The sequence below is a fragment of the Echinops telfairi genome, unplaced genomic scaffold (genome assembly GCF_000313985.2).
Source record: "Echinops telfairi isolate 266 unplaced genomic scaffold, ASM31398v2 ScPeMD7_7469;HRSCAF=8507_1, whole genome shotgun sequence".
NCBI classification, from domain to species: Eukaryota; Metazoa; Chordata; class Mammalia; order Afrosoricida; family Tenrecidae; genus Echinops; species Echinops telfairi.
In genome coordinates this window covers 140,716,072-140,729,456 of record NW_022111373.1, presented here as the reverse complement: position 1 = coordinate 140,729,456, position 13,385 = coordinate 140,716,072, and positions in this window count along the sequence as shown.

Here is a 13,385-nt window from a genome sequence, read left to right as displayed (position 1 = left end):
TCACATAAGACAGAGTAGAATTGCCCAGAAGGGTTTTCAAGGATCCCATCTTTCTGGAAACAAATTGTGTGGATGGTGGGTTTGAACTACTTACTGACGTTTCAGCAGTTGAGCACTAACCCAAGGTGACATCACGGATCTTTTAGAGACTGATTGCTTCCAAGCAAATCAACAATGGTAAGGACAGTCAGTTGAAACCAGAAATCTTTTCTTAAATAAGAAATAAAGATTAATTTTTCTATGAATTTCTACGGTGGTCATGGCTCTGCTGGGATGGCTTGTTTCTTCTGTTTATGCCACAGACTTGATTGACAAGGGCTGTCAAGATGGCACTGAGTGTTGGGGGCTGGGCATTCAGCTTCTAATGAATGACCCAAGCCATGCTATTTCCCATTGCCTCATGTGCTCGTGAAAGTTGGACATCGAATAAGCGAGACTGAAGAAGAATTTATACATTTGAATTTTTGGTTTTGCAGAAGACTATTAAAAGTACCACAGACTGCTAAGAAGGACAAACAAATCTGTCTTAGAGGAAGTAAGGCCAGAGTGTTCCTTAGCAGCAAGGAAGGACAGACTTCATTTTTTTATACTTGGGCATGTTGCAGTGCCACGTTGCAGGGGCTGTGAGAAAGAGAAAAGCCCTCAAAGAGATGGATTGACACCCTGGCCGCACCAATGGGCTCAGGCATAGGAACAATTGTGAGGGTGGGGAAGGACAATTCAGTGTTACTTTCTGTTGTGTGTAGGATCGGTATGGGTCAGCACCAACTCAATGGCACCCAACACAATAACAAGAAGCCACATGGAGCTCTCTGTGTGGACCGTTCTGTAGGTTGCTTAAGCATCCTCACAGCATAGTGACCTGGTTTCAAACGTGAACACCAGGAGAAAGGCAGGCTGAAGGTGTCGTGCCCATTTTATGACACAGGGTCCCTTCTGTCCTGATTATGCTGCTGTTCAGAGACTGCTTGGGTCAAAGAGGAGCCATCTAGATGACACTGGTCAGTGGGGAAGTATCTAAGTAATATAATGAGAGGAGAAAGAGTGCTGGTCTGCTGTGTTGTGGCCATTTTTAGAAAATGTAATCTTCCACAATTCATGTTTTAATTCACTTGAGTCAGAGAGGTAGTTATCTGCTTTGTATTGTATTTGCGGCCGAGGCCGGTTGGATGCAGAAAGCATGTGCAAGTAAAATTAAATGAGAGCTTTTACCACCTGTTCTGATTGGACTTTAAAGAAGGAAATGAAAGCAGCAGTGGCCCAGACCATCTCAGATTGACTTTATGTTCAACCTGAGCCTTTTGCGATAAAATCAAGTTCTCCCCGGGCACGCCTCTAGAAGCGTATGTATATTTTCAGGATGTAGTTAAGGATCGCAAGTCTTTCTATACACAACGAGTTCACATGCTTCTTCCTAAAGGAATATGTTGCTGGACGATGAGAATTTCAATTCTGCAAATGTTACTTAAATTATAAGTTTTTCTTTCTTTTCTAGCTGATTTAGAACTGATTTCATTATGCCTGACACAGCACCCGACACATTGCCTTGCACACCTGGGTGCTTAATAATGTGATTCGATGATGAATTTCTATTATAAACTCTTCATGGAATTCTAAAATATTTCACAGTAGGATTTGGGTTACGACATTTGACTGAAGTCTCCATTTTCACTCCCTTCATTTTTCCATATAATCAATATTTATGGAGGAGTCCCAAGGTCATAGTTTTTAATTAGGGGCATTGGAGCAGAATAGAGGAAATCTAATAAATACTCAATTGTTCTTCTGAAATTATTTAACGACCGCTGCAGATTATATAATTAAATATATTTTTTTCCAAACTTGAATGTATACAAGGTTATGCATAAAATTCATAACCTTGTCCTCTGAGAGCAGGGAGACTACGCTTACATCCCTCTTGAATACGATACAATGGCACAAATGCTCAGTTCAGCAAACACTGCATCAACAATGCGGATATGTTGCCTATGAATATGCTCCCACCTTCACCTCGGGGACTCTGTTTTGTTAATCTCGTCACAGTCAGCTTCTCTGTGTGCTTTTTAAAAATTCTGAAACACATTTTTAGAATATAAGATTACTGCGATGATTTGAGCCACTTTAATTTCTCTTTCATCTCGCTATTGAAAATAGATCTGGGCAATACACTAAAAATAAGACTAGGCATGAAAAGAAGAGATTACGCATTTTTAATAACCAACTACTTTCCTCATTATTTGAAATGCCTCTTTATCCATCTGTAACATTGATGGAAACCAGTCCTGCTTGGACCAGTTGTTGTGGTGTCACGGGCGTGAATGACTGCCCTCCTCTTTCAACGGAGGACTTTCTAGAACACATTCTGGGGTCCTTGGAGAGATGGCCTCGGGCTCTGCAAGGCTTCCTTTCTTCAGCTTCAAATTGCAGGTCTCAAATTTCACCGTCTCACTGACAATGCACTGTGTTCTCTTCTTCCAGGATTGGTTGGTTGTCAGGAAAGGCCATTCTCTGGAAGAGGACGTCATGCTTAGTAGAGTAGAAGGCAATGATAAAGAGGAAAACCCTGAAAGAGGGAGCCTGAAACGGGCTGTAACAAGGGCTTCAACGTAACAGTTGTGAAGATTTTGTGAGACGGGTCAGTATTTCCTTCTGTTGTACATAGGGTGACTATGAGCCTGAACTGACTAACACTCACTTACCACCACCACCAACAACAACAAAAACCAAATCTTTGCTCCAGACAGGGGGGGACAAATAGTTGCACCTTATGGGAACAACACCTTTCATTCAGAATATCTTTAGATGCATTTGACATTTCAACTTTGGATTAGTAACGGAACACATTCATCTTGTTTTCACTGACTGGGACTCTTATGATAAGATTAGAGTATGAAATGTAGTTTAGCTAATTCATTGATAAAACTTGTTAGTAACAGAAACATGTTGTGTTGCTCTTTTATTAATTGTCTATTGTTGTAGTGAACAATTTGTTTGTGTGTCTACCTGGATTAACAATAACTCCTGTCCTTGATTAAGCACAAGGTCTCTGCAGGAATACAGGAGGATAAATGGGGTTGCCACTAGAGTGAAGATTAAATTATTTGAAAAATGTGGAAAAATGCATTAAAAATAATTTTATTAGGGGCTCATACAACTCTTATCACAATCCATACATACATCAATTGTGTAAAGCACATTTGTACATTCATTGCCTCATCATTCTCAAAACATTCCTCTCCACTTAAGCCTCTGACATGGGCTCCTCATTTTTCCCACTCTCTCACCCCTCCCCCCACCTCATGAGCCCTTGATAATTTATAAATTATTATTTTGTCATATCTTACACTGTCTGACGTCTCCCTTCACCCACTTTTCTGTTGTCCCTCCTTGTAATCGGTTTCCCTTTTCCAACCCACCCTCCCTACATGCATATTTTTGTTATGTTAACCAAATGTTCTTAATAAAATATTAGGATAGAAAAAAATCATATATCCCTGTCCTTTCCTTGATATTTTCAGTGCACAAACCAATAATCCTATTATTTTGGCTTTTTTTTCTTCCTGGATATAATCATAAAGCACTAATTCCCACACTGGATTTATTACACTTAGCCTAGACTATTTTGATATAATTGGAAATTACCAAATATCTAAATAACTAGCTAGCAATTAGAATAGAAAGGGAAACTACATTGGCTTGTTGACCTTATATACCTCTTGGAGACGTTTGGAATGAAACATTTCCAAAATTATGATTCTTGGTTACCAGGTAACATTAGACAAAGGATGTCATCCATTCCTGAAGAAATTGGGCTAAAATGTAAATGATATTTAAAATTCTATTCTTCTCTCCAAATAGCAATTATCATGGCAGAGTACAAAGTGATATTTATTTTCACACAAGTTGTTTTCCTTAAACTGTTTGATGTTTTCTTATACACAGATACAAGTCTTAGAAATATGACCACTCATTTTTGTGATACATAAATTGTGTATAAATAACTTATTTGACTAATTCTATCTTTCACCCAACAATTACATTTCCTATTGTTACAAAAGGTAGCAAACTATGCATTAATCTGTAATGTTTCCTGTTAATATTATTTTAGCTTTTGATGTTGTTCTTAGGTACTCTCTGGTTGGTTAAGACCACATGCACAAGAAAACAAAACTCTACCAATTACTTGCCACATATACAACCTTTCCTGGGTTGGAACCCACTTTTTCAGCTATTGTGTCAACTCACAGCCAGAAATCTCCTTTGAAGCAAAAATGGCAAGACCTATCTTATGTTTGTTGGACATGTTATCAGGAGAAACCAGGCCCTTGAAAAAAAACATGATGTTTGATAAAGTAGAGGGGCAGCAAAAAGGAGGAAACCCCTCTACAAGATGGATTGACACAAGTGGCTTCAAGAATGGGATCAAGCATACAACAGTGATGATGTTTGACCTTGGGTGTTTCCTTCTGTTGTAGAAAGGGTCACTGTATGAACCAACTCGATGGCACCTAAAAATAACTGCTGATTGAGGACCTTCCTCTTTTTCAGTGGCCCTCTACTAAACCTTGTCTCATATTTTAGCCTAAACTTTCTCATACGAGAATTCACTATGTGTGTTAGGCAGGGCTTACTAGAGAAGCAAAACCAGGACACTTATGCTTTTATATTCATACAGCTTTATAGAGCAAGAAGGCATATAACAGCTAATTAGTCCTCACAGCAATACAGAGGGCTCAGCTTAACTCACTTTTGTGGAATGTCTAATATACTGAAGGTCCCGAGGGCTGCAGGTCCAAGGTCAAGGAAACAGATAGCAGAGTCTTCCCACAGGCAAGACAGGCAAAGTTAGCTTGCAGGCAGCTGACAGCAGGGTTGGCAACAACAGTCAGTAGCAAGGGAGATTAGTGAAGCAGGCCAGATGGAATCTTGAACTCAAGCAATGCAGGGTGACAGGATCCACCAGCCTCTAGCATGGCAAAGCAGGTCTTGAAGGAGCCTCCAGCTCCTTCCATGGGTTGGCTAGGCCCACAGGTATTGCAGCACAAGGTTGAGTCAAAAAACTAGCTCAAGCAGCTGCACATTGGTCCAATCCTCAGGGAGGAAGAGAGACGGCATGCCAACAGTGCCAAGTACATATCTCGGTCACCCATCAATCAAGCTGCAACCTGATTAAACTCTGCCCACATGTTTCTATGGAGGCCTCATTGGCATGATAAACTTAACTATAAGACTATTTTTCAATCTTATATAACATTGGAGAACAGTGATCTCTTAGTCCAGTCAAGAAGCAAATGTTGAGAAAGATGCAAACTATTCAGCTTTATCAATTGGGTTTGTTGTAAGTGTAAAGTAGAATGAATTGCTCAAATTTTGTCTTTAATATATAGTTTTACCATTTTATTGCTAATGTGAAATTAGGATACCAACACTAAACCAAACTCACCTCCATCAAGTGGATGCCCAGACATAGCTTGCTATTCTCTAGGGCAGAGTGGACTGCCTTTGTGAGTTTCTGAGACTGTAACTTTAAATTGGAGTACAGTTCCATCTTTTCCCCAAGGAATTCCTAGTTGCTTCAGACTGCTGATCTTTCAGTTAGCAGCCCAATTTGTAACCATTTTGCCCTCAGGGATCCTGAAATTAGGGTAGAAACTACAAAACAAAAGCAGAAAAATATTGAGTCAGTAATTTTGTTTTATTGTAAATTACCTTTTAACCTTGTCATGACTAAAATAAGTCCATTGATAAGTGAATAATTAATTTGATTCTTTTTTATAGTTTTTTGCATTAACATCTTAGATCAAAATAATAATTCACACATATTGGTTTTAGAAAAGAAGTGGCATTTATTTCTGAGAGGGTTGTAACATTGGCCCCAATAGAAGAATAATTATGAGGATAGTGCAGGATCAAGCAACATTTTTCTCTCATACATAAGGTCACTATGAATTGAAGTAAGATTTGATGGTATTCAAATACAGTAATTATGACATCTTTAAAGTACTGTCACTCTCCATAATATGATTTGGGAATTGTCTTCTCTATTTTGATTTATACTTAAAATAGATATTAGTATTATGCACATGATTTGAGTGCTAACAAGGCTTATATTCACTAAGTTTTAATAAGAATTTTGAATTTGGAACACTGAAATTAATTGAAATAATTTTAAATTATATTTTTCCCTTTAACTCTGTTCATTTAAAGAATCCACCTTCCAGCAGCTGTGGTTTTCGTATTTTATAAGTGAAACTAGTAATATGAACAGGATAATTCCAACTTCCAACCGAATTGAGTCATTAAAAGAATTTTCAGATGGGTTTGAATCTTACAACAGGGTTTCATTCACATTTCTTCCAAATAAAGTTCATCAGTTTGCTTTCATCAGACTTTTATAAAAAATACGAAGACAACACTCATTTCTAGATTCAATTTTTATGATTGGCTTAATAAATCAAATTACGCATAAATTATGCTTAAATTTTCATCAATGATGAAGATAATCCATTCCCTAGAGTGATATTGGCATTATGTTAATAAACACCATTACAAACTTCTTAAACTAGAATGTTCAAAGGACAACATCTGCTTGTCTAGATAGCTTACTCCCGAGTGAGTTTGGTTTTTCACAGAGGACAGAAGACGGCTTGTTTTCCTTGAAAAAGAATGTCTCTCCTTCAAAATGGTCTTCTTCACAAATCCCAGAACCTCCACCTAATTACAAGATAAACAAAAGGAAAACGCAGAGTGAGCATAATTCTACAAAACCCAACCAGGCCTCATTAAAACTATCAAAGCCATTAAGACAAGGAAAATTTGAGAAACTGTCACAGCCAAGAGGAGACCAAGGATCTATGACAGCTAAATGTAATGTGGTGCCCCGGATGGGATTCTGGACCAAGAAAAGGACATTCAAGGTGAATTCAGCAGCCTAAAGGGTTTATGCTTGCCTGCTAGCCTTAAGTTTGCAAACCTGAAACACACCCAGCAACCCTGCAGAAGCGATCCCCACATCTCTTTTCATGATGACTATAGCCATGAACTCTACAGAGCGCAATTCTATCCTTCGACAGTGAGGTTGCCAGGGGCAGGGCAACAATCTACTCCATGTAAACCAGCGGTTCTCAACCTGTGGGTTGCGACCCCTTTGGTGGTCGAACGACCCTTTCACAGGGGTCGCCTGATTCATAACAGTCGCAAAATGACAGTTATGAAGTAGCAATAAAAATAATTTTATGGTTGGGGGCCACCCAACATAACGAACTGCATGAAAGAGTCGCGGCATTCGGAAGGTTGAGAAACACTGATGTAAACTAACAGCAGGGATAGTTGACGATGTATAGACTTCAGTCTATAATGTTATTATTAGGTGCTCTCTAGGTGGTTCCAACTTCCAGCTGTCCCATACACAATGGGATCAAACTTTACCCCAAACCTTACAATTGTTGTTATGCTGACACCCATTTTTGGAGTCACTATGCCGATTTAAGTCATTGAGATATTACTCCATTTCACGGACCCACTATTTTACCAATCATTGTGTCCTTTTCAAGAGACTGGTCTCTTCTGATACCACCTCCAAAGTACTTGAATATTAACATCTTCCCTTCTAAAGAACATCCTGGTTGTGCTACTGCCAAGAACATTTTGTTTCTTCCGGCCACTTCCATGACTCTTTCAAACACTATTGCCAACATCCTAATTCAAATGACTAAGTATGTGGACAGTCTTCTTTATTCATTGATTAGTTTCCACATGTATATGAGGCTATTGAAAATATCTTGCCTTGAGTCAGCTGCCTCTTAATCCTCAAAGTGATGTCTTTTTTATGTTCATTAATATTTTGAAGAGTCTTTGTGCAGCAGATTTCCCTAATGCAATACATTGTCTTCTTAACTTCTACTACCATGAATGCTGATTGTAATCCAGGCAAAATTAAATCATTTCTTTGTTTTTCATGATGTTATCTATTGGTCCATCTGTGATTGGTCCAGTGTTTTGATTTTCTTCATGGTCATATATAACCCATACTGAAGACTGACATCTTTGGTCTACATCAATACTTCAAGTTGATTCTGACTCACATTTGTCGTGGTTAGGGGCCATTGGATGAGTTAAGACCCACAGCTACCCCATGGACAATAGAATGAAACACTTGCATGGTCCTGTGCCATCCTTAAAATTGTTCCTATCCAGAGCCCATTGTTGCAGGTACTGCTTCAGTTATCTCCTTGAGTGAGAGCCTTCCTCTTTTTTTCTGCCCCTATACTTTACCAAGCATGATATGCTTCTGCAGGGATTGGTCACCCCTGGCAACATGTCTAAAGTATGTATGATGAAGCTTTGCCATCCTTGCCTTTAAGGAGCTGCCCTACTTCTTCCAAGACAGATCCGTTTGTCCTTTAATTAATACATGGTACTCTCAGCATTATTTGCCAGCACCACAATTAAAATGCATCAATTCTTCTTCGGTCTTCTTTCTTAAATGTCCAAATTTCACATGCATATGATGCACTGGGGAATACCCTGGTCTGGGTCAGGAGCAACTAAGTCCTCAAAGTAACATCGTTGTTTTTTGAGAACCTAAAAAGGCCCTCGGCATCTGATTTACCCCATGCAACATAATCTTTTGATAGATAGTGTGAATGCTGCTTCCATGAGCTTTGAGTGTAGATTCAAGAAATACAAAAATAAGTACCAACTTCAACATTTTCATCATTTATCATGATGTTACCTGCTGATCCAATTGTAAGGATTTTTGTCTTCTTTACATGGAATTGTAATCCATACCAAAGGCTAAAAGACTTGATCTTCATCAGCAAGTGCTTCAAGACCTCTTCTTTCAGCAAGCAAGTTTGTGTGTCTGCAGGTTAATAAACCTTCCTCCGGTCCCAATGCCACATTATTCTTCTCATAATCCAGCTTCTCTGATTATTTGCTCAGCATACAGATTGAACAAATAGGATGAGAGGGTACAACTCTACCACACACCATTCCTGATCCCAAAACATGCAGTATACCCAAGTTACTGATGAGCATGACCAAATTTTCTGTAATTTCCATTCTCTTCAAGATTATACATTGTTTCGTATGGGCCACACAGTCAAATGCCTTTGCATAGTCAATAAAACACAAGTAAACACCTTTTAGACTCATAGTCAATAAAACACAAGTAAACACCTTTCAGACTCATAGACCCCAAAACAGAATAAAGCACTGTTTAGGCCTTCCAATAAGCAGATTTGGATGATTCCACCGACATGGAACCACAATCATCCATTTTACTGGCAGATTTATAAGAAAAATTAATCCAAGAGGCTGGGCTATATGAGAAAGAATGTGGCATCAGGATTGGTGGAAGGCTTATTGACAACCTGCGATATGCAAATGACAGAACCTTGCCTGTTGAAAGCTAAGAAGATGTGACCCACTTGCTGATGAAGATCAGACTGGGTCACAACTATGTTTTGCATCGCAATATAAAGAAAACCAAAGTTCTAACAACTCGGTCAGTGCCTAACATCATGATAAACAGGGAAAAGATTGGATTTTTCAAGGACTTTGTCGTGCTTGGATGCATAATCAATGCTCATGGAAGCAGTAGGCAAGAGCTCAAACAACCTCACAGTCATAGCATGTTCAATATTCTTCAACATCATGATTCAAATGCACCGATCCTTCCTTTTTTGGTATTCCTTAGTCAATGTCCAGCTTTGGAAAATGTCCGGAGCACCTTAGTCCTCGAAGTGGGATCCTTGCTTTTCAACAATTGAAAGAGGTCTCCTGCCCCAGATATACTCAGTACAAGGCACCCTTTGATCTCTGGACCGATCTTTCATGAGAATGAATTGTGTAACCAAGCAAGATGAAAACCTTGACAACTTCAAATGATTTCTCTGTTTATCAAAATGTTTCCTCTTGGTCCATTTGCGAACATGTACTTTTTCTCTACATTAAATTACAGTCCATGTTACAAGCTGAACTCTTTGATCTTCATTAGTAAGTACTTCAAGTCCTCCTTATTTTTAGCAAGCAAGGTTGCATCATCTGATTTTAGCTAATTATTAATAAGCCTTCCTCCAATCCTAGTACATTTTCCTTCATATCGTACAGCTTCTCTGATTATCTGCTGAGCATACAGATTGAATGCTAGAAGAACAAACAAATTTGTTCAGAAAGAAGTACAGAATGCTGAAATACAGAAAGCTCTTTAGAAGACAGGATGGTGAGACTTTATTTCACATTCGTAGGGCAGGTTCTCAGGAGAGACCAGCCCCTGGAAAATGACATCATGCTTATGACAGTAGAGGAGCAGAGAAAAAGAGGAAAACAACAAGCATGATGTATTGACTCAGTGGCTGCAACAGTGGGCTCACACATAAAATTTATGAGATGCTACAGAGGATCCTGTTGTACATAGGATCCCCATAAGTTGGGACCAGCTCAACAGCAACTAACAACTACAACAACTTAATTATAAAGGTAACAGCTATTGATCTTTTCCATTTGATGAGTAAACCAAGACTCTCCCCAAACTCTTGGCCCAGAAGAATGAGGACCTCCATTGGTGAATCAGTTTGCTGAAACATTTCAATTTCTTCAAGCCCTGGAGCTGTTTCTCACCTACGCCTTCAGTTCAGTTAGATGATATCCTTCAGTAACGTATGGCCTTGATCAAATGTTACCTTCTGAAATAATTAAGCACTAATTCTCCTTGATGTCTTGGTTGTATATATTCCTCTCATCTTCTCTCTTTTTCTTGCTTACTGTGTTCTTCAATATTTTGCCATACAATATTACAAAGTATATTACAACTCTGGGTTTTAATGTTAAAAATGTTGCTCTTTGGCTTGAACAATGTTGAGTGTTCTCTTCGCTTTTGGCTTTCTAATCATAGGTCTTTGCACATGTCATTACAATACTTTGGCTTCTTGAGCCACCCCTGGCATTTTCTTCTTCGATCTTCAACATTTCTACCACTGACTTTAGCTGTGTTCAGTTCAAGGGCAAGTTGTAGATTCCCTTTTGACATTCACTCTGGCCTTTCTTATTTTTCTTATGTTTCTAATTAAATGATTAATACGTTATATTGAACTTGTATATGAGCAACTGAGGAGCTGTTTCACAATTGGCTTCTGATCTTCTTATGACAGATGACATTGAGCTTCTTTTCACATTTGCCAATGGTTGCATTTGTTTTTATTCTATCTGGTGAGGTTCAATGTATGTTGTTGGAAAAGGTGCTTGTATTGACTAAGTCATTGGTCTTGAAAATGTCTATCATGTGAATCTAGTGTTATTCCTAATACTAAGGTGATATTTTCCAAATTCAGATCCGTCTTTATTTCTATTTTTCACATTCCAATTACTAGCAGACTCGGTGCATTCTTTCCATCTTCCCTTAATACTTCCTGTATCTTTCAATATTTTGTCTACTGAACTATCAAAATTTCAATTTGAGGTTTGACCATTTTCTTGAGGATTTTCAGTTTCAAATATGCTGATTGTTCTTCCCCTTTCCTTTTCTAATTCTAGGCCCTTACACATTTTAATATAATATTTGACTTTGTTTTCCCAGCTGCCCTTTGAAATTCTCTATTCGGCTCCTTGACTTTATCTTTTTTTCCAATTTTTTTAGCCACCCTATGATTAATAGCAAGTTTCAGAGCCTCTTCTGACATTCAATTTGATCTTTTCTTTCTTTTCAGTGATCTTTGGCTTTCTTCATGAATGATGTTCTTGATGTTCTTCCACAGCTCATCAAGTCTTGTGTCACTAGTGTTCAATGGGTCAAATCTATTCTTGAAATGTTTTCAAAATTCAGGTTGGATAGACTCAAGTTCATATTTTGGCTTCTGTGAATTTGTTTTAATTTTCTTCAGCTTTATCCTGAACTTACATATGAGAAATTGAAGGTCTGCTCTGAAGTCAGCCCCTGCTCTGGTTTTAGCGGCTTATATTCAGTTTCTCCATCATGACTTGCCACAGATGTAGTCAATTTGATTTCTATGAAGTCCATGTGTATAGTCACCTTTTGTGTTGTTTAAAAAGGTGTTTTCTATGAGAAAGCCATTGTTTTTTCCATATTCTATCATTTGATATCCAGCTTTATTTCTATCACAAGTCCATATTTTCCAACTATTGTCCTTCTTTTTTTCAACTTTTGCATTCCAATCACCAATTATTATCAGTGCATCTTGATTGCGTGTTTGATTGATTTCCAATTAAATTATTCAGTAGAATTCATCTATTTTTTTATCACTATCTTTTGTGACTGGCTTAAATTTCAATAATAATTGTATTGATTGGATTCCCTTGAAGACAGATAAATATAAGCTGATCACAGATAGCATTGTACTTCAGGATGGATTTAACAATATTCGTTTTGAAACTGAATGCCCTGCCATTCCTCTTAACTCTGCTATTCCTGGCATAGTAAATCATGTGATATTCTGGGTAAACATGGCCAACACCAGGCTATCGATCTTCATGAGTTCCATATAATTTTTGACCACTTTTGATTTTCCTAAATTCATACTTTGCACATTTCAAGTTTCAGTCAGAAGGTTTTTGCAGCGCTTTTCTTTGCCTTGAGTAATGCTCCATCAGCAAATGAAGATACCAGAGAAGCTACTACCAAGGGCTTTACCAGGCTCCCTTCATCGTGGTTGACTGCGCTCCAAGAAATCGTCTCTTTTTCAGTCACTTTTCCAGTGCCTTCAGCCATGAGGGCCATCATTTGGCCGCGTCTCTGACAATGCTGTGCTTCCTTGGTTTAGGCTTTCAGGGTGTGAAAATTCTGCAAAGCTATGCTTGAGGTTTTCAGCGACCTCTTTCTCCAAAGTGGGGTACCACGTCCCTCTTCACTGTTGACAGTCCACCATTTCAGGAGGCAGCATATGGGCAAGAACTAATGGTACTGAAGAAAGAAGTTCAAACTGCACTGAACACATTAGCCAAAATAAGCCTCCAGGAATTAATGGAATATCCATTAAGTTATTTCAGAAAGCTGAAGATGCACTGGAATCACTCACTGATCTATGCCAGGAAATTAAGAAGATTGCTACATGGCCAACTTATTGGAAAAGGTCTATATTTGTGCCCATTTCAAAGAAAAGTGACACAACAGAACATGCAAATTATAAAAAATATCATTGATATCACATGCAAGTAAAATTTTACTGAAGATCTTCTAACCAGGGTCAGAGCAGTAAACTGAGAGGGCACTGCAAGAGACTTTGGCCAGATTCAGAAGAAGGAACCAGGGATATCATTGCTGATGCCAGTTGCATCTTGGCTCAAAGCAGAGAATACAAGAAACATGTGTATTTGTGTTTCATTGTCTATGCAAAGGCATTCGACTGTGTAGACCATAATAAACAGTG